The sequence below is a fragment of the Rhinolophus sinicus genome, chromosome 2, assembly GCF_057876585.1.
Source record: "Rhinolophus sinicus isolate RSI-liver-muscle chromosome 2, RSI-T2T, whole genome shotgun sequence".
NCBI lineage: Eukaryota > Metazoa > Chordata > Mammalia > Chiroptera > Rhinolophidae > Rhinolophus > Rhinolophus sinicus.
Genome location: NC_142502.1, coordinates 156,463,674 through 156,491,230, shown reverse-complemented (window position 1 = coordinate 156,491,230; position 27,557 = coordinate 156,463,674). Strand labels below are relative to the sequence as shown.

Below are 27,557 nucleotides of genomic sequence, written 5' to 3'. Positions count from 1 at the left end.
ACGGGCGATTGCCCTGGGACTGAGCTGCTGTTGTCTAGGCAACTTTATTAAGAACCGTCTGTTCCCTGAAAATAAAAGCCGAAATTAACTCTTGAGTTTTAGAATTAAAGCTTTTCATTCTGAACTGGTCTTTGGCATTTGGGAAATTCCTAGTCTCTTCAACTGAGTCATTTTCACTATGTTTGGGGCCCTAACATATTTATCAAATGACATCAATTAGAAAGGTCTCTTTATTTTTAAATTCCAATTAGAAACAAATTCTTCCCTCATCCAGATGCCAATCAGTATATATCTAGAATAAGATCTAACCCCAAATTCAAGGCTGACTATCTGATTTGAGCAATTCTGAAGCCCTTTGAACATAAACAAAAACTCATAGGGTGTGATTTTTTTTAAAAGCGTGTTTCCTCTCCTACATGTAATGTGAAAAAATCATGTGCATTTCCTGAGTTATAGCAGCGGCAGCCTCATATCCATAACATGGAGCATAAAATGACGTATGTGCTGCATTGGAGACCAAAGTACCTTCTTTCAGTATTTCCAGCACAAAGAGTTTCTTCTTCAATGTTGGAACAGGCAGCTGTTTGTTCAATTGAGCAGGAGACAGTAATAGTTGATCCTTATATTAGTACTTGCCGTGTAGCTAGGACTATTGGAGGCATTTTGAAGATACTAACTTATTGAATCCCTACAACAACCCTAGGAAACAAATGTGCTTGCATCTATCTTCTATAGATAAGGAAACTGAGGTACAGAGAGGTTAAATAAATTGCCCGAGGTCACAAGTTAGTAAGATTCAGAGCCAGGGTTTGAACTCAGGCCGTTAGGCTCCATCCAGAGCCTATGCGCGTAATCACCGTGATAGCGCTTCCTGAAGATGTCGGCTTGTGCTTAGGAGTCACAGTGCAGGCCATATTGCCCTTTCTAAAGACTGGAATTACACTTAGCACAACAAAATGCACACAATAAAGAGAGATGTGCAAGGAGAACTAGGGCCAAATCACAAAATTGCAGGTTATAGATTCACACCTTCCAGATAGTTAATTTAGGATTAGCATTATTAAATTTCTCTCTCTCTCTCTCTCTCTCTCTCTCTCTCTCTCTCTCTCTCTCTCTCTCTCTCTCATCCTCTCCCTCCTTGAAAAAGCATAGGCTTTGAATTCTGGTTTGAATTTTGCCTTCGCTGTACCTATTGTTTATCTGTTTATACTAGCCTTTTAGTTTCCCCATCTCTAAAACCAGTCCATTATTCCCATTGCAAAGTTCAAAGGAGGCAGAGTATATGAATGCTATGTAAAATATAAAACAGAAAGAATTTCAGGTATTGATTTTACTATCTATATGTGGAGTAGGTGACCACTTATCCGTTGTGATTTTAAATCCCCCAAGAAGGTCCTGCTCTTTTCAAGTACCTCTCACTCTGGTTTTCATCACTGCTTGAAATCTCATCTTTAACGAACAAATCCTTTAAGTTTTGAAGATATTATCTTAAAAGAATACCTGATTGTTTAAACGTAAATACCAATGGGAGGCATAAGTCTTAAACATTTTCTGCTAATGTGTTGGGGATTATCTAACAGGTATTTGAATACCTGCCCCTGGGGGAATGAGATAGTTGGGCACCATACCAGGAAAAGGGTAACAGGAAATAAACACTTTGCAGATAGCATATTGTTGCTAAATCTCAGCCTTGAGCTACTTGAAAGCGAGATCTCCACGTTCCGTTTTTAATGATGATGTCACCAACCATGATAATCTTACAGCAAATTTGAGTGCAATACTTTCCTTATTAGAATCATATTTCTGTTCACTTATTTATGCTATACATAATGAGCATCCACTGTGTGCTATACATTGTTTAAGATGGATCCCATACAATGGCAAGAAAGAAAATGTCTAGTGAGAAACACGGAATTCAGACAATAAGCCAATGATTATTACGCAGTGTGATGAAGGCAGCGAGGTGGGAAGTATGGTGTACTCTGGCAGCATGTTGGAGGGCAGCGGTGGTTTTCCAGAAGAAGGGAATCTAACCTAAGAACAGAAGCAAAAGGAAGAATTAGCCAGGCAAAGCTCTGGCAGGGCGGGAGGTGGGGATTTGTGCTTCAGATCAAGTGTTTGGGACATTCAGTAGTGCTGAGCTGACATAGAGCAGTGTTGATTCAGAAAACAGAGGTGTTCCAAATGGCCTGAGCATGGGATTTGAAGGTAAGCACTGGAATTTAAAAGGTAAACGAGGATAAGATTAACAGAGGCCTTGTACCGCGCATTAAGGAGTTAGAATTTTATCAGTATTTATATCAAGATGTGGAGCTGGGTTGCTGAATCAGATTTTGCATTTTCCTGGTTTCAGGCTCTCTCTGATCTCATCTTCTACAACTTTCCCCCTCACCCACTGTGCTTTAGCCAAGTACACTCCCACCTTATCTCCATTCACTGGCATTCTACTTACATCAGTCTGGACCCCAGGTTCGCATCCCCTCACTTATTTTAGGCCTTTACTGAAAGATCAGCTTCTCAGTCAGACCTTCTATGTTCACCCTATTTTATAAGATTAACCCTTGTTCCTAACAGTCTCTACGCCCTGCCCCCAGCTCCCTCTGTCTCTCAGTATTATCCAGTATCTGATATACTATGTACTCTATCTACCTGTTTATCATCTATTTTCCTGTTCCTCAGCCCACCTCCACTAAACTGTAACCTCCATGAGGGCAGGGATTTGAGGTTATTGTTATTCCCAGCTCCTAAAGCAGTGCCTGACCCATAGTAGGGGATAAAGCATATGTACTTGTGAAATGAAAAAAATAAAAGATTTTTAGAATGGTCACTCTTGCTTCAATGTGGAGTTAGGATTGGTGGCAAGCCTGGAGCCAGAAAGGCCAGCCGGCAGCTGTGGCAGAAATCCAGACAAGGGCAAAATGGTGACCTGCTCCACTGATTCTAGAAATGTTTACAAAGCAGAATGAATGGGGCTTAGTAATTGATTGGGAATGATGGTGGTAGAGGTTGTGGTAGAGTATTGATAAAGGAAAAGGAATAATTAATAATGACAGTTACATCTGTTAGGTTGAGCTATTTATAGAGAAAATATTTACTTCCATTTCACTGATACTGGATTTGTCCATATAACCCACTTTGGCTTATAGAATATTAGCAGAACAAGAGCCTTAAGTGTCCTCGAATAGTTTGGGTTGACTCTTGGACTCTAACAGAGTGGTGTCTGAGGAAAATTCTCAGGGACCTGGACCTAATCTACAGCTTGAGCTAAATGAGTGGGTCTGCAACAGGAAGCAGTGCTCGCTGCCTGGCCAAGCTCACACAAGATTAATCAAACGATAATTAACTTTTAGAACTCCAGGCATGGTCATAAATATTTGTAATTATAAACCACTGAGTTTTGAGGTAGTTTGTTACACAGTATTATTATGGCAATAGCTGACTAATACACTAAGGTACTGGTTTGGGCTACTTGGAAGACATTTGGTGCCTTCTATAAATAAACATAGGGAATCTAGAAAAAGGAGCAGATTTGGAGGGTAAGATATTGAGTTCAGATTTGGACATATCAGGTTTGAGGTTCTTATGTGACATCCAAGTGCTTTCATCTGGTAGGTAGAGAGATCATTGTTTCTGTAGCCCACGAGTGAAAGCTGACCAGAACTAGTATGATTTGGGAATCATCATCACATAGAAAATGACAAGAACAATGAAAGAGGGCACAGAATTAGAAAAGACCCTGGGACAGAGACCTGGGAGGCATTTCGTTTTACAGAGGACAGTAACTGAAGAACTTTCAACAAAACTAGACTTTGTAATCAGGTTAAAGGCAGATGGCATAGGTGAGAGCAGCATGTTCCCAGCCCTGGTTTAGGGGTCCGGTTCAACAGGTGTGTCCCGGACCCAGAGACACAGCCACAACTAATAGCTTCTCCGAGTTTGCTTCCACTCTGTTGTCCACATCCTCCGCAGCTCTCAAAAGAGGCCACCATAACCCCAGAGGACTCTGAAGGCCATTTTGTATTCCCCTTCTCAGGCCATATGCAATGGACATTTCTGAACTCCCTGTTAGGGAAACACTTAACAAGTCACAAGTTTCCTTTGATTATCGAGAAGGGCAAGGAAGGGCAGAAGTGTTCTTCTCTGCTCAACGATCCATGCAGCTCAAGCAATATCCATCATAGGCAAATTCAAGGCAGAGATAAGTTGAGATGTGCAGCCCAGCAGCTCTCGTAAATGAATTTAGTTCAAGTTGAATTAAGGTGATCTGTGAAAATGTGTTCCAAAATGATTCTCTTCAATATTGAGGACACCAAATCATTCTGAAAAATGGTTTAGCACTTTTGGTAAATGTTTCTATTATAGCCTTATAATTCTACAGAAGTTAGACTAGGGACATCTAATGAGCTTATCGAAACAATGACCACTAAATGCTATTTAATATTCACTGTCACTTTTCTGAAGGCAAAAAGACCTCTTCATTCGGCTTTTGCTGACTGCTCTCAGTGAATTGTGAATGGGTAAAAAGACCATGTTCGCCAGGCATGGAAAAAACAATCTGTTGGAGCTGGAAATTACAAATTATTGTTCTTGGTGAAGAAGGGTAATAGCATTTGAAAGAGACAGGGGCTTTTTCTGCTGGAGAATTCTATAGCAGCATTTTCAGATTTTGTGGGAAGAGTCGGGTTTCTGACTTTTCTCATTGCTTACTTACCAACCTCTAAGTTAACCGAAATTTGACTTAGAACTTTCTGATTCCCACTTCATAAAGTGCTATTTCAGGGGGCAGGGATGTCAGTGATGCCAGGGAACGTTTCTCCGAGGGTCACAACTAGAGGAGATCTAAAGGAATATAATTTAACTGGCTGCAAGAGAGGAAGAAATTGGGTCTCTATATTCAGTACAATGGGGACTCATTAAGTGTTTCAAGCATTGGGCGAGCATAATAAAATTTATTTTAGGGAAAGATCACTTGGGTAACTGATTGAAAGGAAGTAAGCATTTGTAATAGTGAATCAGTTAGGAGGCTAGTGTAGTCAAGTTGTCCAGGTAAGAGGGACTGGTAGGTTGGATTAGCATAAAAATGGTGGCTATGAACATGAGAAGATGTGTTTGAAAGATAATTAGAAGGTAGCCTAAGGCAAAACTTGGAAATGGTTACAGAATGATGAATATGAAGGTCACAAGAATCCACTTGGCGGGGTGGGTGATCAAATCTTGAAAGATATACAGTTTCCATTATTCGTTTAATTGGGGTATAAAGTGAAGGGAGTTGGTGCAGAAAGATAATTTGGTTTTGGAAATCTTATGAATGACGTATCATTGAGACATCAAAATGGAGATGTCAGGTAAGCAGGTGGATATATTGATTCAGACTGCAGTGGAAGTCTAGAGATAAAGATGTGAATGTTCATTGTATTGGTGGTAATTAAAGCTGAAGGAATGGATACATTTTTTGTGGTGAGAGGATCCTGAGTAAGTAAAGTCGAGGGTTGTAGACAGCATTGAGGAACTGCAGAATGTATCCTGTGGGAAGGAGGATGAGATACCAGAGAAGGTGCAGTGAGGAGGAAGAGAAGCTGGACAAAAAGGTGTCTCAGAAGCAAAGGAACAGAGTGTTGTGAGAAAGGGAAGTGGTCAGCAGCATCGAGTAAGATGAGGACTGAAAAACATCCTGGATTCAGTGACATGGGGCCATTTGATGAGCAATGAAGAGAAGAAACCACATTAGAGTGGAGTATGGTTTTGAGGACATGTAACTCCTTGTAAAGTTTGACTTTGAGGGGGAATAGAGAAGACAGGATATTCGAAGAATCAGGAGGGAAATGGTAGGTCAAGAGAAGTTTCAGTTTATCTCTATGGGGGAGACACTTGATCATGCTTAAAATTAAATCGAATAATAAGGATGATAGTCTTGTGATGGGAGAAATAAATCCCTTTGGAAGTAGTGTAAAGGGTACAGCAAGGACTAAGGTATACCAGCGATATGCACTGAAAATGGAGTGGCAGGGTAGATCACTGGAGGGGAAGGGGTCGAGGAAATGAATGATCAGGGTGTTAGGCAGGGAATCCATGCGGATGGTGAAGGGCCCAGGTGTTCAGCTGGGCTTAGAAAAGCGTTATCGGCCAAGTGCCAAAGTCTATAGTTAATAAGAGGGCATAATCAAGAGTGTGATAGATGACAGCAGTGAGGAAAGGGGAAGGTGGTATTGCTGTAAGGCCTAGAAATCAAAGCAGCAGACATTGTCATTAGAGGGTGAGAAGTTGTGGTAGAGAGTAAGGGGGACATCAACCCCACCTTAAAGTTCCAATTTGAGACAATAGTACGAGAAGCATGGTGTTCAAAGGGAGAGTGTTCAGTTAAAACTGGGCATCCTAGGGAGTACTTGAGGTGAGATTAAAGTTTGGGGGGATTATTTTTATTGTATATGTGGTATCAAATCTGTTCCAAACAGTGGAAGGTTAATATTATCAAAAATAAGAATTGATTGTCTCATAAAATTTCATCACTAAATACTTAAAAATTAAATAGTGAAAAAAGACAGTCAATTTTTAAAAAGGAATTATCTCAAAACTTGTCTAAATCTACTTATGGTCAATTCAAATTAGGGTATTAAACTAATAAATCCTATTTATTTTTTTAGGCTATAATTAGGAAGCAAGTAATTTCTGGCTGGGATATTGGTGATGTCACTACTTTTTAATATTAAAAATAACCATAATTACATTTTCCCTGAACATTATATGTTGAATATCCCATTGTGTAGCCAGGGGACTTCATCATAGAGCCCCTCTAACAAAGAAAGCAAATCTTTTCTTTGAATGGGGATTTTCAGTGCGCATGATGGCAATGTGTACACGGTAGACCATCCCGTAAAATGTACAGGATTATGTAAGGTTAACGTGTAAATATGCAAGGTTGTACTTCACTCTGAGTGCAATGAGTCTTCCATGTGGATAAAATTTGTGAAGTGTCTCACAGCTCCCAACCGCCATACACAAACACCAGAGCCCCTAGAGAGAGATCTTTCCAAGTCAACCAGGCAGGAGTATTTAAAGTCAAGGGCCAGCACACAGACCAGCACACTTTTTTGTTATTATTACTTCTGTACTGATTGGTTTTCATTTTTATTCCTTGGAATGTACTCAGCTCTATTTTGGGGAGGTTAGAGTCTTATCCACTCACCAGAAAATAGACGAAGAAGTGAGAGATGCTACTGAGCAATGGGTAATTTTAATTGGAGATATTTTAATAGCATGGAAACAGGACAGAATTTATAAAATGAATTACTAGTTGAACTAGGAATGGAACCAGGGATTTCTGATTCTCAATTTGCCAGTTAGCTATGAGCCTTAACATATATAGCGTCATTTTCGTTTCCATTTTAAATGTCCAGCAGTGCTTTATTCACAGAGACCTATGTTGCCAACTATTTTTTTAGAACCTGGTTCCAATTTTCCCCCCTTTTCAACAATACGTAACAAGCATGTGTGCTGTAAGAAATGGGCACCCATTCTTACAGAAAAAGACACAATCATCACAGTCAGTGATAAAAATTTCTAGTTAAAGCTAGCTATGATAGGCACTAGGGATATGTTTTTTGAGACCTGAAAGTCACACAGACATTGGAAAAGTTGGAAAAGTAGAGAATGGTACTTTTCCAATGTCTCTGAGTAGAGCCATCTGTGCTTCCCCCGTGCTATTCCCCTGATGCATTCTAATGTAAAATTGCTTCTTCTCTTGTTTATTTTTTAAGACAGCTGTTGTCTTAATTGAACCTAACAGATAATAGAAGCATTGTTGCTCCCTTCACCCCCTTCTCCAAATAAGCACTTTGTGGGATTTGAGAGGGAATCAGTTTGCTATTGGGAATGCGTACGTTTATTCTAATTCTCCAAATGTATTTATTTATTTATATTGTTTAAAAATAGGTGGAAAATAGACCGTGACTATATGTGTGTGGACACATATGTGTATTTGATTTCTCTTGGAATTTGAACTTTGTATATTTGCTTTTCCTTGTAGTTTTCTGATAGATTCCCCCCCCACACACACACTCACGTCATTATCGTGTGATACATCTAGTAATTCAGGTTGAGATTTCAAGGAAATTTATTTTCCTAGTGCTACCTCCTCCAAACTGAAGGGGGTACGAATGGTAGAATAAGTGAGCTTGTTCTTTTCTTATCACCTATCCATGCCCTCTAGCTCTCCTCCAAAAAAATCATTGCATGGTGCTTTGAGTGAATTAAACTCTTTCACATTTTATAGTTTTCTTGATCTTTATTGATTTGCTTAAATATCATTACAGGATCTTTTTAGCCTTCTAAAATCTAGATTTTGTGGGGCATGAAAACATATACAATCTTACGAACCCTTGCTAAGGAAAGGAAAAATATTTTTGTTAATTAACTGCCTAAAACACTTTTATTAATTTTTTTCTACATATTTTGACTGCATACTTTTTATTGCCTCTTCATTTGACAAGTTTGCAATATTATTTTCTATCGGGAGGATAAAAAGGCAATTCTGTCTTTCCTCCTTTCTCCTTCTCCTTTCTCCTCCTCCTCCTCTTCCTCCTCTTCCTCCTCCTTCATCATCATCATCATCATCATCATCATCATCACCATCATCATTGTATTACTGGTAGTATTATACTTAGTTATGTTAACCTAAAAATAAAAACCTGATAAGAGGCAATATTATTTGGGATCAAAGAATTATAATTTTGGGAGCACAGTTTCAGGCAGAAATCCAAATAGTGTCCTGATTACATGGTGAAGGGCAGAGGGCTTTATGAGAAAAGGAAAGGAACAATTACGTGAAAGGAAGAAAGATTTTCTGTAGGTGTTGATAAGCTGAGCTACTCTTGGCTATACATGATTGATTACAGATTCTCTCTTCAGTTAGAGAGTCCATAATCATCAGTCTTGTGGAGAGGATGTCTGCTTTTCTGCTGGCTTTACAATTTGTAAAACAATGTTGGTTTTAGCCCAGTCCAAAGGTTTAGAAAAGAGGATACAAAAGGCAATACCTCTGGAATGGCTGCTCTGGCTCTATCTGAAAATAGCTCCACGTATGTCAACTTTCAGTTGTGATACATTAAATATGTGACTTCACAAACAATTGTACTTACTGTTTCCAACACTGCTACAAGTCTCTGCTCTACAAATACAGAAATTAAAAAAAAATTAAAATCATATTGCATGATACCCATCAAAAAAGAAAAAAAATATGGAATTTTCAACCACAGTGCAACTGGTTTTGGAGTTGACCTCTGCCATAAAGTATAACACTAGAGAAAATATGTAAGGCAGTGGTTTTCAGGCATTGACAATAGGCAGAACTATAATCCTTTGGATCTCTGACTGGTAATAAATGGAATACAAAAGGCGTTTAATTAACCCAAAGATAACAATAAGAGGCAGGAAAACTGTAAATAAATTAGAACATATGAGATGAATAGAAAAACTAGCAAATTGGTACATATATGTAATAAACTAAACGCTCCAATTAAAGTTAGATATTGTCAGACTGGATAAAATAGCAGGACCCAAAGATATAAAAGTGAAACACTTTAAATATAAAGACACAGATGGTTTAAAGGAAGGACTTTGAAAATGATATGCCATGTTAATAGCATAAGAAAGAAAAGGAGAGTTTCACATAAAGACTGTCATTTCAGAATCGTAAAGGAGTCAATTCAATGGAAAGACATAATTCTAAAGTTGTATGTAACTAAAAACAGGGATTCAAATTTTATAAAGCAAAACATTGACAGAACTAAAGGAAGCGATCAATCGATAATCATAGTTGGAAATTTTAATATTTTATTCTCTGTAAATGTTAGACAAAGTTGACAAAAGGATATGTAAGGAATTAGAGGATCTAGATAACACAGTCAACCCAGTGGGTCTAATTTACATTTACAGAATACTAAACCCAACAATTATAGAACACATGTTTAAAAAAACAACACTCAATATACTGAAGGGGGGGGGGGGGGAGAAACAACAACAGTAAGAGCCCAGTGGAAAAAATGACAATTAAGAGTAGTCTTGTTTTCTGGGAAATAACAGAGAGTGATGGAGCCTGTGTCAAACTGGAGAGCACACTTGTCTCAGGAGGGCAGCACCTACTGAGCTAGTGTTAGCTGTTGGTATAAGAAAACGGTGGTGACCACTATCTGTAGAGCTTGTGAATTTTCAAAAGAAACTAGAAATTAGGATTTGCATGTGAAATCTTCTAACTATTCATTTTTAAAATATTCATTCCATTTTTATAACCAATAGCAATGGGAAAAGTAGAATGTCTGAAGATCTGAGGGTCTCTATTCTTAGGTGCTCTGGTAAAGAAAATACTCAATGGAGGATAGGATTGAGTTTGGCTTTGAAGACCTAAACCCATAATTTTTCATATTTGTTGAATACTTTCTGTGCATCAGGTAATAACTTCAAGAACTACTTAAAACCTAGATATAGAAACTTTTGAATCTTCGGAAAGTTAAGTAGCTTACATATAGAGGAGCTGGCATTCAAGCTCAGATTTGCATGGTTCTAGAACTCAAACTCTCAGCCACAACATTGTATTTCGCACCAGAATAGAAGTGGCTGTGGAACGAGAGAAGTCCAAGTTGAGGAAGCAGCACAAGTAAGGGGTGAAAGTTGCTACCCACACAAATCATGCCTCTTCTCCTATGTGTCATCTCCTCCACTTGCCACCCAGAGGAAGAGCAATGCTTTCATTGACCATGTCTGGACCTAGACCATCAGCACCTTTACTCTTTACAGAGAGAATATCCTCTGGGAATGTCATCATTTAGAACTTATCACCTTCTCTGCAAGCAAAGTTTATATTCCCGGCTGGCCTCCGTGAGCATAGTAATTTCAAGACAAGGAACTAATAATCAACTTAAGAACCTGTGAGTCCAGCGAAGTGAGATGTGTTATCTGTTCCCACATGTGATTAAAATCAGAATGAAAAGCTGCTCATGAGGCATAGTTAAACACAGACATAGAGACCCGTGGGGGAAAAGAAAGTACAGGGACACACAGAGGGCGGCTGAGTATGCTTCCCAATCAGCCTGCCTAACAGGGATGCTAAAGGATCTCTCACCCAGCCACCAGTGAGAGGGGCTTCCATTCCCATTACCTCCTGGGAAGCTCAGCTACCTCAGCAGCACCCTTATGTAGTTCAGGAATGAAGGCTCAAGGGCATAGAAGGACCCTAATAAAAATGGGTCCTTGCCCCCGGAGAGCTAATGGGCAGTTGTTATTCCAGAAGGCTCTAAGAAGGTAAACTGAGTTGAGTTGGAGCTGATTAGCATAACACACAGGGCAACAATCCATAGACACATGTGGATCATAAACTAACTCCAGCTGGTGAGGCCTCTTGGGTTCCCAAGCTACTCTGTGCATACTTTTCCTTCCTTAGTGTCACTTCCATTCTCTCCCATCACTTGCCCTGGTCACCTTTCCCTTCATTCCCACCAGCGAGTCCTACATGAGAAATACCAGGACCAAAGACAAAGCAAAACTAACCATGAAAATTTGTAAAATGTCACTAAATGGAAGACCATTCAGTGTGTTTGTTTAAGGCAGACTTACAATATTTTTTTAGTATATGTGCTGCCGAAGTGAGCACAACAATATTTTTTTAAATAATGGTAATTCATGGTAATTCAGTTGACATGCTCTCAGAACGTTCACAGCTAGTGGATGAGACTCACACTATTCAAACATTAGTGTCACACAGATATCTATCTATCTATCTATCTATCTATCTATCTATCTATCTATCTACCTACCTACCTACCTACCTACCTACCTACCTACCTACCTACCTGTCTGTCTGTCTGTCTGTCTGTCTATCTATCTATCTATCTATCTATCTATCTATCTATCTATCTATCTATCTATCTATCTATCTACCTACCTACCTACCTACTCACCCAGTGCTTTGAGATCACAGAGGAGGGTGTGATTGGTTTTGCCAGAAGCAAGTTGGGAGTGGGAGTAAGGGCGATTCACACATTTAAGTGGGAGGTTAGGGCCACACAGCTTGTGCCCTGCACAATGCCAAGAGCACCCTTCTTCAGCCTTGCACACCACCCAGTCGTGCAGTGCAACTCTGTCTGTCTGTAATCTCCACCCAAATCAAAACTATTTCAATGGTAGGACTCTGTATTCTCCACAGAGTTGAGCATGTTTTGACTTTTACACCTGTGAGGTGCTTTTACTTAGACCAGCCTCAACCTTGATAATTGGCAAGTACCTTCACAAGAGAGTTGCCCAACATCCTAGATTCAGCGAAGGATTAGAGTGCGCCTTGCAGATGTTCCACCCCATGGAGGCTCTGGCCCTTTGTTGCTCCATGACCCACCTGAATCCTGGCCCCTTCTTTTTGCCTCATTCCTGTTTCCCCTGTGGCCTTTCCTGCATATCCTTGCCCTATATTCCCCTGCCGACCTTCCGGCTCCCAAATTACTTTCCTTACTTTCAACCCAGATCCTGGACCCACCTCTTTCTAGTGTCAGCCCCCACTCCCGGACTAGCCTTAGTTCTTGACCTGAGTTTTCTGCTTTCATAAACTTTGGTATGAAATGATTGAGGTTTGGCTAATCAACATGATAGGTGTTTATGTGTGTTTATTCCTCAAGTGGTTGCTCTGACTCTCCTCACGTTTTTTGTAGAATAGGAGCTGGGCTTCATAGTCAGACAGCACTGGGTTTGAATCCCATTTAATAACTGTATGTCCTCGGGCAAGTTACTTAAACTCTCTGGGTTGTACTTCCCTCACACGTCAAATGGTTCCAATCATCATTCCTGCACTGCTTAGGTCTTAGAGCTCTTGTGAGTAGTTAATGAAACGATGCCCATAAGCTATTTAGCACAGTGACTAAAACACAGTAAATTTCCAATAAATGTTACTTATTGTACCAATTGCCACCCAGTCATGTATAATAGATGTTCAGTAAACTGTGTAAAAGCAACAGGGAAAATAGCCGAAAGAGCCAAAATAAGAACGCATGCACAAATATCCTTTGGAGCTGAAGTTATACTTATAAATCAAATGTATTCCATATTTCATGCTCAAAGCCACCTTTCCTGGGATGGAGAAGTTGTGTGGTGTACTGAGCAGGGTACTAAGAGGAACCAATTCGCATAGTTCTGATTCCCATTCAGTCAAAGGATAGAAAGCTCAAGCCTCAGTCATGCTAGCTGGCTGTGCAGGAATGAGATCCTGAATTTGTGAGCTCTGCCACCTTTGCATCTACAAATACAAAAAACAACTACATGATGCAGTGTGGAAATTAAGTATGATATGCTATATCAGTTCTAGGCACATTAGCGGAGATTGAAAATGTTTTCACACTTAGACATTTTCAGTGGATGATAAATGGGGTTAATGGATTGTGACTGAAATACTCCTGCCCTCTTAAATCTTCCAGGAAGCTTTTTAAACTGGTAAATACATATTCTTCATGATGGTTTGCAAAAATCGGCTGTAATTCAATTCTCAGCTACTTAGGACTGAGCAAAAATGCAAAACATCTGCTTGCAGAAACATCCAAGCCCTGGCACTTAAAAAAACAAAACAAAACAAAAAACAAACAAACAAACAAAAACTTCAAAAAGGATGCTTTAATCATTCAGCTTCCCAGTCTTTTGAAGTCTTGCATATTAGAGTTGGCCTGGCATTAGTCTTCTTTTGAGAGTAAAATTCAAGGTCAGTATTTCATTTTGCATGTTTATCTCAGGAAGCTTTGGAATGCTCAGGGCAGTTCTTTGAATTGACTTATGTAGGTGTCCACATATACAGGAAGCAGAAGTGGGACTTTGGGGCCATGGATCTTGTCATCTAGTTGGATGCAACGTCCCCCCACTTTGCCACACTTAGCCTTGAGGGAACCAAGCTCACTTGAGCCAAAGGAAGAACATGACAGAACAGCTCGGACTGTGACATTGTGTGCAGTTAGGCGGTGTTGCTTCCCTAACAGAACTCCGAAGTCTTGACAGAGGCATCCCTCGGAGAGAGAGCTGTGTGATTCAGTTGTTGCATTTAGGTGCTCAGTAGGTATCTGCTGTGCTGCTCTCTAGTGATAACGGCGCAGTAGAGGTGGCAAGAGCTCCATGGGTGTGGCATCTCCGAGGGACAGCTCAAACCCCAGGAAGAAAGAAAGCTCAGGCAGTTGCATTTTCTCAGAGCCGGTGAACTCCAGGCACTGAGGCACTGAACAGGAGAACAAAGGTGATGTCAAACATGGAGGACCATTCAAGCTAGGACTAGATAGGTGGGTCTTACTTCTTTAGTTTCTAAAATGTATCTGCTTTGAGGGGAAAAGGGCAGAGCCCCAGCTTCTTTTAACCCCTATCCTGGGTGTAGGAGAAGCTGTTCCACTGGAAGACTGACATAGCTGTGCTCCAGGGAGGAGCGCTGGAATTTGGGTAGAAAATCTAGGTTCAAGACACTAATAGCTAGATTTTTTTTTTCATTTTTCCTGTTTTGAGATTTTAATTACTTCTTTTGCAAAAAGGACTAGTGAAATCTACCTCAAAGGGCGATTTTCTATGTCAAATGAGATAGAAATAGTTTATAAACTTTAGAGTTCTACAGAAATGTTAATTGTCTCCATTAACGCTACCATTAATTCCTCAGGATGTAATCTGACAAGATGGCGTTTCCTTTTCCTTATAAGGATCTCAAGTCCTGAGACCTTTAACGTGTCTACAGATCCCTAGTCAATGGACTGGGGAAGCAAGTTCCCCTAACTTACATTTAAACCTTCCTTTGATATAGCCCCCATAGCACCCACATATTAAGTTAAATACCATAAGTGAGTTAGTAATGGTGATGATGAATCAAACCTTGATTTGTTTTAGGTTTAACTCCTGAGGGATCTAGAAGAATGGATTCCTCAGTGAGGGAAGGACCAAGAACCAAGCGTTATAAACCAATGGTTCTCAATTTTTTCTTTCTTTTTTTAGAGACCTTCAACATTTCGACCAACCTGAGCAATTGACAGAGTTCCTAGCACTTTATTTGACCAAGAAAAGACATTAATACAAAACGAAACAGAAAACTATCATCTACTCTTATTCTCATTTCATAAAGGAAAGACCATGTTAGGAAGCTTTCTTCTAAAGTCAGAATGATGCAAGCACAGTCTTTTTTTTTTTTTTTTTTTTTAATTGCATTTAGAAAAACATACTTAAAATCCTTCTCCTGTCCTAATAAAGTCAAAATGTTGTCAACATACCTGCATTTAGAAAATATCTATATGGATGTCTCTGAGCACAATATCTTGGGAGACCTCTCCCAAACCCAATTTATCTGTGCATTCTTCTCTCCTGTATCTAAGTAGCTGTTCCATCTTCAGAAGGCACAGGGATGAATGAGACTATAACATTCATATTCCCAGAAGCCAGTAACCCTTGTGATGGCACTTCCTGGAATGATTGATTTTTCATTGCACTGGGCACTTGACAGCCACACGTTTCCCTCTGTATGTCTTCCATCACAGACATAGAAAGCAAACTGCTCAGGATAATGGAATAAAGTACCACATTAGGATCTGTAAGCATATGTGCATTTATTCATAACAATGCTGAAAAGAATGTAAGGCATTTAAATCAATTGCACAATGTATTCAGTGTGTAATTTAATTAGCACTTATGGAAGGCACCATAAGAGCTCCTATTACACTGTTTCCATTACAAATAATTACAAAAAAAAAAGTACTGGTGGAGTAGGGCTGGTGTTCTCTTTGTGATTACAGGAGGGCAATTTGTTTAAAAGCCTCACTGACGTCATGTATGCAATAGCTATTTGTCATTTTAGCAAAATGCGATGGATAGATCTTTGCCAAAAGAAATAGCGTTTGTCAACGTAGCACTTCACATTATTTAAGTATACATAATGAATCCAATAGAGTTAGATAATCACTATCTACTTAAATTTTCTGATTTTAAAATCAAACAGAAGTTTTGAGAAAAATGAGGGGGAATAGTAACCTCCGCATTTGTACTGATAACAATAACTACCACCATTTACCGAATGCCTACTGGTTGCTGGGTAGGGAACTAGATTTAACACATGCAGTGCCTCTAGCTCTTGCAAATAATACTCATTCTTACAAATAATCTCCATTTTACTCAGGAGGAAGCTGAAACTCAGCCAGTTCCTTATGTAAATTGTGCAAGGTCAAGTTAGAGGCATCAGAGGTAAAGTTGTATCTGAACGCCCATATTATTTCCAGTACAAGACATAGTTTTTACTAAGGTGTAATGCTTTCGTGTAAACAATAGGTGAACATTCACGCTGAACTCATTTCCTTTTAAGATGAGCCAATGGAGGCTGAATATATGCTGCTATGGGCAGATGATCCCATAACCAGTTAAGTGAATTCAGACCGCCTCAATTGTTTTCAACTTTCATTACAAATATTTCTGACTATCTTAGTGAAAGAAAATGAAAATGGATTTCTTCCTAAATATTTTTCATGAAAAGAATGAAAGACTTTTTTTTCTTCTTCCATAATCAGAGACCAAGGCATAACCAAAAGACCTCTTGAGCACTTAAAAGATAACATTACATGGGGATTCTCGTTTGTGAAGAAAAACGCTGAGCTTGAGACAGTTACTATGGGACATTGGTTACTTCCTCTTTCTCCTTTCACATATTTTTGATGATGTCCCCCCAGCATAGCAGGACTCACCTCTCAATCCATTTCTTCTGAGGAAGTACTAATTCATTGGGTTAACACAACCGATGAGTTTTGTAAACTGGTACTTTAAGCTCTTTAACAGTGGATAGCTTTAAACAATCAATTGAAATTGCTGATCAGTAGAAGACCACATCTCAAAAGCAATCATAAGAATGTTAACTACACCCAGAGCTTGCTTCTTTCTATGACTCTAAAAACATGTTGTTGGAAAGTGGTGCATTCCTAATGTATTTAATTGTGACTGTATTTTCCACAGGAATAGGACTTTACCTGAAACTCTATTATTGTAAAAAAAAAAAAAAAAAAATATATATATATATATATATATATATATATATATATATATATGAATAGATCAATGTTTTTTCAAACTGGTATAAACTAAATAAAAGCATCTTGGAATAATTTCTCTTCTTCTCTAGGAAATCACAATGCATATTAGCTTTATAAAGGCTCTGAGAGGTTCTGCAATAAAGAAATCAGTTTACATTTATTTAACTGAGCAATTGCAATTTGAAAATACTATTTCCCAGCACTTTTATGAATATCCGGCAGAAGAGTTATCAGAAAGTCAGAGGTGCTATCCAGGTAAGGCCTTCTGGCTGCAGCTGTCATCACCTTCAGTGTTTGCTTCTGCCACAGAGAGCCTTGCTGGATGGCATACCCTTTCCAGTTGTCAGGAGGTAAGTGGACCCACAGCCAGTGGCTTACTGAGGCAGGTGTATAAAGGCCTAGCTATCTGGGCCAAACGTAAGATACTTTGACTAGCTATATATGCTCCAAAGCTCCCATGGGGTTAAATGAGATGTTGCTGGGCCTGAATAGCCATTTCACTTTTCCTCTGCTTAATTCTGCTTCCTGTCCTTTTCTCCCACAGGCTTGATCCCAATAAATACCATGAACACCACACTCCATCTCAGAACTCTTTCCAGAGGTCTTCATTTGTGAACTTGTTGCCAGGAGTGCCCCAAGAAAACAGGTAATGATGTAAGATTTTAGAGCTAGATAACAGCTGCTAGATGGTAGCAGCAGGCAATGGAGACCCCATTACTGGTTGTATGGGAAGCACAGAGCAGGTTACTGGCAACAGATGGCAGTCAAATTGTGCAAATTCTCACTGGTGGTGAATTGGGAGGTTGAACTGGTGGTAAAGAATGCAACAGCTGCTATGATTTATCAGGTGTTTGAGAAATCCAGAGGCAATAGTATCTATATGGATGATGGGATGGCATGGCTATTGCTAAGCACCACCGGCACCCCTAACAAAGGATAACAAAAGGCTGTAGTTTGTTCTCAGGCAATTAAAGCCAATTTTGAAAGTCAGAGGGACTTCCTGGTAGCTTATGAAGATGCTCTCATCTTGTGGAGAGGGAGAGAAGGGAAAGTTGAGGACCAGGCCTCGGACTCAATAGTCACAGTAGCCGAGCTCCAGAGGAGGTTAAGTGTTCAGCCAATGTAAGTGTATTACTCCAAGGCCAGGACACTGGTTGAGAAATAGATGAGTGATGAATATCCCTCCACTAGGCTAATTGAGCCATATGAACAAGACATGGTTAGCACACCGGAGGCTTTGGTAAAACACATGAGCCCTAGAAGATAGGAGATAGAAGATAGATGTGAAGATTCAGGGGCCTGTCATATCAGTAACATTTTTAGTTATCTAGTGCTCAGGGGTGTTTTGAGACATCTGATATAATTACAAGATAAGTTATAGGATACTAAATGATCATGCATCTTTCACAGATACTGATCCCTAATTAACACCCTGAACTCCAAACTCTAAGCATCTGCTTCAGGAAACACTATCCATACAAATATATATATATATATATATATATATATATATATATATATATATATATATATATATATATATTTTTTTTTTTTTTTTTCCCCATAAGACACTGATTTGGGAAAAGTTGTACTAGAATGAATTACACTCTTGTCAGTTATTAGTCTTTTAAAGATAAGAAGTATCTTAAAAATTATGACCACCATCTTTCTATCTTAAACCTTTTCATTTCATTTCATTTTCTTTGAATTGTTGCACGATCATTAATTGAGTGTATGTGGATTAAAGCAAGCAGCAAGAAAACATGAAACACCTTCATGCTGGGCAGTACTATACCTGGAAACTATAATGGACATTGTGGCAGTGCAGAACGCCATATTGACTACAGTGGCTTAGAATCCTATTGAGAAGCAAGAAATATATGGAAAAAAAACATTCAAAAAAAAGATTAGAAATCAGTTCACCTTATAGTAGTCATAAAGCAGTACATGATTAACTTCTCAGTGAGGGAGTACAGGTAATATCTGCTCTAGGAGCTAGAGTCATAGAAGGGAGGACATAGTCAAGATACTAGCAAAATATAAAAAGTAACAAAAGATAATCTCAGAGGAGCGTTTTGGGGATATTTAGAGAGAATGGGATTTGAATTGAATTGGCCCCTCGCTTTCACATATACCTGCTTCTGTACAAAATCAAAATGTACAAAAACAGTATTTGAAAAATGTGTTTGGGAGGCACAGTGCTGCGTTGCACGGATTGAAATTGGTATGGACTGAATTGTTTCCCCTCAGAATTCATATGCTGAAGTGCCAACCCCGAAGTGAGTGTGTTTGGAGATAAGGCTTTTAGCAGGTAATTAAGATTAAATGAAGTCATTGGGGGGGGGAGGGTCCTGATCCCCTAGGATTGATGGCCAAAGAAGAAGGGGGAGGAGGAAGAGGGAGGAGGAGGAGGGAGGAGGAAGAGAGGGGGAGGGAGAGGGGCAAGAGAGGTCTCTCTTTCTCTCGCGTACATATGCCAAGGAAAGGCCATGTGAATACATTGAGAAAGCAGCCATCTGCAAGCCAGGAAGCGAGCTCTCACCAAAAAACCAAATCTGCCTGCACCTTGATCTGGGACTTCCCAGCATCCAGAACTGTGAGAAAATAAATTTCTGTTGTTTAAGCCACACAGTCTATGGTACCTCGTTATGGCAGCCTGAGCTGATTCAGACAGAAGTTATCTTAAAAGGAGAGGCAGCCTCTTCCCTGTCAGAATTTACATTCTGCCAGAAACAGAAAACACTGGCAAGACCCATGTCAAGAAGGAAAAGATTCCAAACGCAAGTGCTGTGTATGAGCAGGAGAGGAGGAAGATAAAATACACACATATGTCCCACTTTCTTTCAGTGTGACATACCAAGTTTACTTGATTATGAGATATTTATAATTTTACCATCCAGCAAGAACAAAATAAGCATGTTGAGTGAGAGACGTAAGGAAAGGAAAATGTTCTTTGAGCAGGAGCAAAAACCCTACAGAGACTGTCCAAAGTTTGAGGGGGGAGGGTGGTAAAGGGTGAAAATTGGTGATACAACGTTTTTATTTAAATAAGACAGAGCAAGTAAAATGAACAGAAGCCACTGCACCTAAATACAGAGCTTCATTAACATAGAAACAAGAACAATTTCATGTTCAAGAAATGTCAGTTTTCTATAAATACGGAGGTTCAGTCATTACCACCGAAATTATTCATCATGCTATGATTTAAAACAAGACAGATATACAGGGCCAGCATTAGGACTCCAATCCCCAAAGAAGCCTTTCATGTATTTTTCAAAACTGGCTTTGTCCATATAAAAATAGAAGCTTGCTGAGTATGCTATAAGGTCAGAAAATAAAGAAATGAACTCATTTCTTTCTCAAGTCAGGTGAGCAAGGACTAGTTATTATAAACATTTGGGACATTTAACTGACTTGCACAAATTCCCATTTCCTTAATTATTTTAAATTTATAATTTGGCAATGGAAGAATATTAGCACCTGAGTTCTCATTCTAGTTGTTTCTATCCTCCCACTTTCCCTCTCCTTCAGCCACTTCTCTTTCCTTTCTGTTCTTTACCTACCTACATTATGTCCTGTGTTCAAATCCAGCCTGAGACTCTCGCTTCTTCCATCATGTCTTTTCTTAGGACTCGCTTTTAGGATTTTCTGGGGATAGTGAGTGAGTGTGTGTGTGTGTAGAGACCAGCTAGCACTGTTACTTTAAATACAGTTCTTTAATAAATAGCTCTGATGGATTGTTGCAGGAACCTATTTTATTTTGTTTGTTCTTTTTTTCCTCCTTTTGTCTTGTTGCATGTATTCACTTTGAGCTTGATATTTCTCGTGTCTGTGATTATCTCCTGCTCATGCTTTATACTGTGGTTTACCTTGTTTCATCAGGCCCAATCCTTCTGCTTTTTATGTTTCAGGATTCTCTTACAATGTTTTAGATGTTTTTTTGTTTTGTTTGTTTTTCTCATTTGTATGGACCCAGTCTTTTACTGTTGTTGTTCAGCTGAATTTATTGAATATAATTCTAAATGTTCAGCACATATAAAAATTCAAATTCACATTCAAACGAAAGTCCAGCAACCATATCAAATCACACAAATTGAAGAATGTGTGGTTGTTTTGAATATCAGTCTTCCATAATGAACTGTTTTGAATTTAACAAATGCACTATAACTTTCTGTATTATGTATATATAACTTATTTTTTGGCAAATGAAATCTTGAGTAAAGCATAAAGATTCCATATCAGAAGTTAACTCACCTCCCCACCCCCGCCCCCACCCCTATAACATGCGTGATTGAGAAGTTGCAGAGCCAGCAGAGGGGTGGTCGCTGGTGTTGATGCTGACAGCCAGCCTGCCCCAGCCAGCCAGCCCCAGCCTGCCCCACAGAACCTCTGGAGCTCAGCGGCCCCAAGGTGCGCAGATAAGAATCTCAAGAAAACCAAATGGCATTTGATTTCTGCTCACCTGCAGAAGGGATGGAAATATTCCACCAAGCCAACAGCTTCCTCCTTGTACTCTGAGTGAAGCGGACCTGTTACAGAACCCACAGTTCAGCAGATGGCTGCTGAGTCTCTCAGAACACATGGAGGAGAGTGGCTTACACGTCTGCCTGGCAAAGGAACAGGTTCAGGCCTGGAAGGAAGTTCGAGTGCCTAAGACAACATGGCTGAGGTCTGAGATTTTACAGGGAGCCATTCAAGAGCTGCTTGTGGACTACCATGTGAAGACACAAAACAAAAACTTAACTTCTGAAGATAAAAACTTTTATGAGACCCTTGAACCGTGGTTACTCATAACAACTGATCCAGCTCTTAGGTACTAGCCAGGCAACATGCCTCCACTGCAAGAACTGGAGAAAGCAGACCTTCTGGAGCTCATGACAACCTCAGAGGATTTTGTGTGGATGAGAGCTCCACTCCCACTACAAGTGGAACAGCAGCTCAAGAAGAAATGTTTGACTCTGTTCTGTTCTCATGACCCCAATTGGGATTCAGAAACTCTGAAGGCAGCAAAGGTGCTTAAACTGGCAGAGGTCCTGGTGGGTGCCAAGCAGCAGTGTCAGGATGCCAAGATCTAGCAGTAGGAGCAGATGGTGCTGCTGCAGAAGAAGAGCGTTACCGACTCCCAGGTCCTTCTCTGCTGCCTGCTCTTGGTACATTGGCTTCTGCAGGACCACCGGCTGAAGGCTCAGTCTGAGCTAGAACTGCATCAATGCCCAGTACTTGGAGATCAAGTGCAAAGCCATGATCCTTAAGCTGAGGGTGGAGGAGCTAAAGATTTTGCCTGCCACTTACACTGCTGAGAAAAGGAAGTTCACCGTCTCATTGGGACCCTCTGGAGGGGGCCATTCTCCTACAAGAACAGGACGTGGAGAAATTTCAACAGGTCCTAAACACCTGTGAGGTCCTTGGGTTGGAGTTTGACAGGCTGGTAAAAGAGTACACCCGACAGACCCACCGGAAGCAGGCAACTGAGAACAAGCGTTGGGCACTCCAGGAGTTCTACAAGGCATGCTGCTGAGTGTTGGTGGGGCCAGGAGGCCCCGCTTCTGCCTAGTCACTGCCTCCTTCTCTTCCTGGTAAAAGGGTCACATCCACCTGGGGCCATCTTCACTCAAGCGAGAGTGGGGACACTTGCTAGAAACACTGTATTCTTTTAGGGACCCTCCTGGTTTCTCTTGTTTACAATGACTCTCTTCTGGAAAATGTAGCCAATTTATATAATTTTATATACAGCTATTTTTCAGTGTCGGCCTTGTGTTGTATTTGATTATCTCCTGAATAAAGTGATAATATTGTTTCTTAAACAACAACAACAAAAAAAAACATAAACAAAAAAACTCAAATTTTACTTTTAAAATTAGATTTAGCTATGTAGATATTTTTTGACCCAGTCTTTATCTTGATCTAATCTTGAAATATATACCCTGATGATTTATTTTCCTTACTTTATTGACCAGAAAAATGTAAATAGGAAATTGATGCGTCTTTCTATCCACTAAAAAGTTAATATCTGGGAATATTGGAAAAGTAGCAACAAGGAGGCAACTTTTGAATCTTTTTTTGTGCAGAATTAGATCTTGGCCAGAACATAAAGCTACATGGAGCTTCAGGTTGTTCATGACTGGATTAAGATGTTTCCACTCCTAGAGGCATTTGCATTTTAATAGAGATCTTATAGCACAAAAGCCTTTAAGACCAAAAAAAAAAAAAAAAAAAAAAAAAATTAATCTCTAAAAGTAAAATGTGAGATACTATGGGAGTTCTTGGGGCAAAGAAGAGGGGAATTTTTAAATAGCAGTCCTTCCTACAACCTTTAAATTATATCATACCTATCGTAAGACAAGCTTTAACAGGGAAAAACAAGAATTATATAACCCCATTATTTCTCATCGGAAGTAAAATGTATTTTAAACAGTAAAAAATATCAAAGGACTGTCAAAGCATATCAAATCATTTATATATTTTGAAAAACATACTCCATGGCTCTTTTTATTTTGATGTAGGTCACCATGAAATGTTACTTTGAACTAATTTCCTAGTCTAGATAATCTTTCTCCTAATCTCTAACAAACAGTTTATTCATATTTGTGTGAAGTATACAATATTTAATGACATCCATACATGAATATGGATATAATGCCTGGTACAGTATCAGATATTTTTGGAGTAATTAGTTATATTGATGACGGTGAATTTTCCTGAGTTGGTCAAACTGCCAAAATTGCAGATACCCATGAAGGAAATTGAGATGATGATTCAAAAATATATAATGAAAATAGACCTCCCCATCTGAGACACAATGGATGAGATAAATGACAATAAATGACATAGCTGGGTAATTATAGACCCTAGTTATCTGATAGTTTTTCTTTACTCTTTTACCATGCCATGCATAAGAGTAATAAATCTTGCCTTCCTTGTCCTCAGTTTCTTGTACATTCTGCTCCTGAAACTACAGTTATGTGTAGAAGTTAGCAAGTCAATAGAAAGGGTGAACAACACCCTTACATCGTAGAACTGATTGAGTTATAGAAAATAAGCTCCTTCCCTATTCCTATTTTGCTTAAAGAAATAAAATAAGAGAAAAAGTTGATATATATATATATATATATATATATATATATATATATATATATATGCAAGGAATAAGATTTAAGACTAGAATAGAAATAAGAATTCTACCTGCTGCCAGGGGAAACCTAAAATGAACTTTGACCTCCCCAACACAAGAACAATTGCTTAGTGATAACATGGATATGCTGTTTTGCAAACGAGGTTACATTTTCATTTTATTTAGGCAACATAGTCATCTTTACATAAAAGGTAGTTGAAAACTGGAGAAAGAGGTGTTTAGTTCTCATTGTGTAACAAATATTGACTAGAGTATTTCAATGACCCATTTATTAGGAAAAAAAGGAACATATGAAAATCCGTGTACCCTTATCAGGGTAATCACTTTGTAAGATATATACATGTCTTTTTTATGCACCTGAAACTAATACAATATTTTCAACTGGAATTGGAAAAAAAAAAAAAGTCATGTACCCTCAAGCATTTAAAAAGACAAAAATTCTGGTATTGTAGGCAATCTGCTCTGCATTCTTGGAGTCCTGATCATACCACTTATACATTTATATTGGTAAGATCAATAAGTGACTTCACTCCATCTAGTAGCCATTGCCTTAGAAAAGTATCCTTTCCATGAATGAATGAAATATTTTTGACAACACAACTAAATACAAGGTTTTAGGACTGTCATTCCTTTTAGCTTAGAAGAATTGTTATCTATTTAGTTCTTTTTTTTTTTTTAATTGCAAGAAACATTATCCCAGACTCCACTGGAAATAACAGATGTCACAGACAAGAGGAAATTCTAAGTCGTATGTCACAGAACGAACAGGTGTGCACTCATGGGGGGGAAAAATCTTGTTTTCATGCAATTATCTTTTTTAATGAAAATAAATGAAGGAGAAAAACTCACAAGACTATATCACCATCAGTATATTCTCTCTTTTCCCCTCCCAAACAGTTTTCCCTGAAACTAAAGCAGCTCTTTAACCTCCTCAATTTTTGAATCATCTATGTAAGTACTCATCAAGATAAGTACTGAAATGTGAAAAGAATCTTACTGATTGGGTTTCAAAAGCAGCCATTCAACCTCATAAGAGTAACTTTTTTTAATTAAGAACTGAACAGTAGGTAGATTACAAGAAGATGGTAGAACAGATAAAAGAAGCAATAGAAATGCAAGGAGAATCTTAGGTAATAGATGTGAGAAGGCATTCTAAAATACAGTGGCCCCAAATGTACTTTATGCTACAATTCAAGAGATCAGATGAAGAGAAAATTAGAACATTATAGTTCCGAATAAGAAATTAAGATACTTAGATTAGAGAAGGGGCTAAAGTATTTCATAATTGCACTCTTTTTCCATTTATATAAAAAAGAACAATGGGAAAATTGCAATGGTTTGGAGAAAAGCATAAAAACAGCAGAAGCCGTGGAAACCAGATGGCTGATACTATGAGAAATTCAACAGTGTGAGTTCCCCAGTGAACCTAACCTGTCCGTGAATGCAGTGAGTGGTGAAGTGCCAAGGATTATACTCTTCATTTTTTTCTGTACATTTTTAAAGGTCTCACCTTTGCTCATTTATTCTCCCACCAGGAACACTTTCCCTGTCTCTAACACACGTGTTTATATTTTAGTATTCTTCAATTCCTATATCTTCACAGAATACCCTCCTGTTTTCTCAGGCAATGGCATCAAAAGCAAAGAGAGGGTCAATTAACAAGAATGAATTTCTCACCCATTGGTTACTTCAGGTAGATGTTTTAAATAAGCAAACAAACCTGACCAGACAATGAGCATAAATTTTCTTTTCAAATGGAAGTATGAACATTTGAAACCGCTAAGTGTTATTGCTGTCAGGAAAAAGAGACAGGGTCTAGAGTGATTAGAAAACATCAGTGGGAGAAGATGGGCTTGAGCTTTGAAGGGTAGCAGAATTGCATATGGAAAGAAGGACAGGAGGGTGAATCAAGTAAGTAGAAGGAACAAGACCAAAGGTACAATTACAGGAGTATGAGGTATTCTTAGGAGAAAGACTCGCCTGAAGGTAAAAAAAATGCAAACCACATCATGACTTCCCTCTGCTTGGGATGCTCCAGTGGTTTCTCATTAAAACAAAAATAAAATGTAAATTACTTTCAAGGCATTACATAATTTGGCGGCTACCTGCCAGTCAGGTATCACCTCCTATCTCTTTCTTCCTCTTTCATTTGATTCAGCCATTGACCTTTTATTGCCTGGGCCACACCGAGTCGTTTCCACTTTAAGCCTTTGTATTACCATTTTCTTCCAACTGGAATGCTCTTTCTTCTCCCTACCTTTGCTCAGTTGGCTCCTTGATATCATTCAAGTTCAGTTCAAGTGTTGACCTCCTACAGAAGCCTCCCTTGATCTCTCCCTCCAGATTCTGTCTGTCCCATTGTTTTTACTTTCTTTTTTGCAATTATTACTCCTAAAATTTACTAATGTCAACTTGTTTAGTGTCTCCTCCCCAACTCCAAACTCAGGTAGGACATGAGCTATTTGAGAGAACAGATCTTTTCTATCTCGCCCAATGCTGTATCTTTAACACCTAGCATAGGCTCTAGTGTGGTGCTACACAAAATAGCTGGTCTGTGAATTGTTTATTAACAGTTAGCCAAAATGTGAATTGACACATGGCTTCCTTCATCAAGAAAGTTTTCTACTAAAAAAAAAAAAAAAAAAAAAAGTCAGCTAAACAAAACAATGTCCTTAGTGACGTGGTTGATTTATATTCTGGCCCAAGCTTCCTACCGTGTTTCCCTGAAAATAAGACCTAGCCAAACAATCAGCTCTAATGCATCTTTTGGAGCAAAAATTAATATAAGACCAGTCTTATATGTAACATAACATAACATAACATAACATAACATAACATAACATAACATAACATAACATAACATAACATAACATAACATAACATAACACCTAGTCTTATTTTACTATAAGACCAGGTTTTATATTAATTTTTGCTCCAAAAGATACATTAGAGCTGATTATCCAGCTAGGTCTTATTTGCAGGGAAACATGGTATCCGCTCATGGATCCCTAACAGCTTATGAACTGTGATCATCTGCAGACTATACGTTAGCACTCGTATAACTTCTAAGAGAGCTGGGAAATTTCATTCCAGCAGAAGTTAGAAGATAACAAAGTGTGACTAGTTCACTAAAATATTTGCTAGTTTTGGTAGATCATTTATAATTATCTTGCAGTTATCATAATAAGTGAAAATTTTTTAGTGTGAAAGAAGTCCTTGTACCTAGCTTGTGAGAAGTAGAGTGAGGCCCTCAGAAAAGTTTATGTAACTATTAACAGCTACTAAAGCTAGGAGAAACCAGAGCCTGGGAGGAAAGGACAATTCATTGAAGCAGTTGGCAAAGCTTAATACCAGAAGTCATTAGGGAT

General features: G+C 38.9%; 1 pseudogene; it reads left to right on the top strand.

Annotated features, from left to right (window-relative positions):
• The first annotated feature begins 21,497 nt into the window (after window positions 1-21,497).
• Window positions 21,498-22,575, top strand: LOC109438882 (HAUS augmin-like complex subunit 4 pseudogene; annotated as a pseudogene).
• Window positions 22,576-27,557: the final 4,982 nt, after the last annotated feature.